The 2912-nt window shown below is 37.7% G+C and overlaps 1 long non-coding RNA gene across 2 annotated transcripts; it reads right to left on the reverse strand.

The window, feature by feature from the left end:
- Positions 1-1511, reverse strand: LOC122295813. Of its 2 annotated transcripts, none has more exons than XR_006238277.1 (2): positions 1012-1511; positions 1-603 (listed from the first exon to the last, which is right to left on the reverse strand). It is a non-coding gene; the product is annotated as an uncharacterized LOC122295813 (long non-coding RNA). The 2 variants fall into 2 exon arrangements; XR_006238278.1 differs by having other exon boundaries at positions 1001-1511.
- Positions 1512-2912: the final 1401 nt, after the last annotated feature.

Here is a 2912-nt window from a genome sequence, read left to right on the forward strand (position 1 = left end):
TAAAAAAAATCTGTTACGAAAAATCTGCCTTATAAATTGTTAATATGCTATTGTAATTATAAATTCAAGAATTATAAAACTTGTAAGATTCTTGAATTATAAAACTTGTAACATCTTTTACATAAAAAATCTCCATCGAATTGTTGTTCAAAGGTACTCCTGACTACATAATTGGCTCTAGTAGGAACAAAACACTGAGACCTTGCTCTAAACCGCAGATCAACAGCCTTGCTAAAAGAACCCTCAAACTTGTTCCAAACTTGACCACCACACGGATTAAAGAAACAAAAGAATTGGGCAAAAACAACCCAGAGAAGACAGAAAGCACAAGACTGCGCGCGCCTCTTAAGAACAGAACATAGAGACCTTCCACCAAAATGCAGATGAACAGTCTAACAAATAGAACCACCATGTTTCCTCTAGACTAGAGGTTGAACCATACAACAAGAAACAAACAAATCATCCCATCTCATGCCGTCTTATTTACTCAGCCTAGTCAATCCCGAGTTTTCAACTTCTCCAGAAAAAATAAGCAGAAAACAAATAAATCATCTCAACTCCTGCATTCCTATTTACTCAGCTTGGTCAATCCTGTATTTTCAACTTCCCAAGACAAAACAAGAGCAAGGCAACCACAACAGAGAATACTAGATCAGAGACGACAAAAAATAAGGCCCCAAACTGAAGAGAGAACCACGAGCAAAATGTGTCGAAAGGAAAAAAAAAAAAAAACACAAAGAGATACTCTCCAGACGGTAGACTCGAATTTGCACCAAAGTTTACCTCCAAACAAATTAAAGAAACTAAACATTTAGACAAAAAAACCAAGAGAACACCAAGAAACACAAAACTAGGCCAAGTAAATTTAATTCAAAATTCAAGAATCTTACAAGTTTTATAAATTTAATTCAAGATAAAACAAGAATTCTGTAACTTATCTATTATATGGTTTTATAAATTTCTGTTGTTAAAAGTACACCCAATAACTCCCAAAAATTACCTAAAAATTACCATGGGTCCGTGAGAGGGGCTGCGTGAGGGGAGGTTCACGGCGTCGACGAGGGCTGTGCGTGGAAGACCCACCGAGATGCACCAGGGCAGTGAGGCACGACGGTGACTGTGAGGAGAGGAAGAAACCGAAGTCTGAAGAGTGAAGATTCAAGAAGAAGAATGGAAGAAGAAGAAGAAGAGACTAGAGAGGGGAGATTGGGAGTCGGCGCAGGGCAGGGACCGAATGAGGAGAGAAGGGAGAGGCACGCCGCACGGGACCGAATGAGGAGAGAAGGAAAAAAAAAATTGTTCTGTAAAGTGTAAACCTAATTTTCTTAAAACGCACCGTATAGGTATAGTTGAGTGGAGTTCTCGGGCTGGGCTATAGTGGCAGTGAATGGGCTAGGCCCAAAACAGAAAAAAAACACACTTAAATGGCCAAAATAAGCCCAGTAAAAAAATAGAGGGTCCAATAAAATAAAAATGGTACAATAAAATAAATACAAGACAATTAAAAACACTATAACAATTATATTATTAAATATAAAACAATAACTAAGACTATTATACAATGATGATTCAGAAATTCATTCTGATACGCAGGATCCTCCAAAGTAGTGGACCCAAAACAAAATAAACAAAATACAAAATAAGCAAGAAAGAAATTTTTTTTTTTTTTTTTTTTACATAAACTTGAGGTTTTTAGCCTCAAGTTTGAGACGCTCATGCTCTTCATACAGCATCAGGTCATCCTTAGCCATGGGAACTGGCAAGCGGAATGAAGAATCTAACAGAGACTTCAACTGTCTATTCTTCTGCCGTTCGATTCCTTCCCTTATGTGAGCCTCTTGAGAAATTCGTTGAAGTACAACGATTTGTTTTTTCAGCCTTTCAACCTCATTGTTTTTGGCTTGTACCCTTTGGGAAAAAGCCACAATGGAGGATGAGTAGCGAGTCCCAAGACTCACCAGGTCGTAGATAGCATCTATGTCCGACCTATTAGCCATACTATTATTTTCTAGTTACAGCATGGCACTAATGGTGGCTGCAGAAAGAACAGGAGGTTGAGATGCAGAAGGCCTCATGGATTGGTCTAGAGGAATGCTTGAGGAATGAGCCATTGATAGAAGAATAGAAGGTTTAAACACGAGAATGTTGAAAGAATGCAGATGAGTTTATAGAGATGAGAATGAAAACTTGATGCGGATTTGATGAAGTTCACGACTGATTTTATAGAGGTAGTACAAAGAACCAGACGAGCTATCATCCACGTTAAAAAGTAATGTGATTTCGGTGAAATGACAACTCGGAGCCTCAAATCCCGTTTTTCAACAACATCATGTGATTTTTTTTCAAATCTCCAGCCGCTCCTGTCGGGTCACGGACGGCGAGAGGGTACCATTCCTTTTCACCATCAAACAGTATTAATGTTGTATTTTCAAGCTTAAATATACAGTTGGTATACATGTATTTGTATCTGTAAAGTGATCATGGTGCAGCTGGATAGAGATGCTCTCTCTCTCTCTCTCTCTCTTCAGCATCCGATGTTTGTAACACTTGTGTTCTTTATAATTGGGGAATGAAAGATAAAGTTTATAAGAAGTCGTAAAACTTAAAATTAGACAATATAATATATTAATTTATAAATTTATTTTTATAAAATTTATAGCCGTAGAAAGATGTTTTTTTTTTTTATCAATCCAACTCTCCATCTACTGATCCTTCACCGTACGTCCGTTATGCAAGAAACCGAATCCTATGTAATTAACTCGGTTTGAAATTTTGCACGTATCCTTTTTTGTTTTTTTTAGCGTTTGTGGTCCATGGCTACAGCTGGACTTCTTGGAATGCTCTGAGACCTCAAAAGCATCAAAGAAAACAACCATGGGAGCTATTCGTTTCTCTAATCAGAAGCTGGGCAG

The sequence above is a fragment of the Carya illinoinensis genome, chromosome 15, assembly GCF_018687715.1.
Source record: "Carya illinoinensis cultivar Pawnee chromosome 15, C.illinoinensisPawnee_v1, whole genome shotgun sequence".
In the NCBI taxonomy this organism is placed as follows: Eukaryota; Viridiplantae; Streptophyta; class Magnoliopsida; order Fagales; family Juglandaceae; genus Carya; species Carya illinoinensis.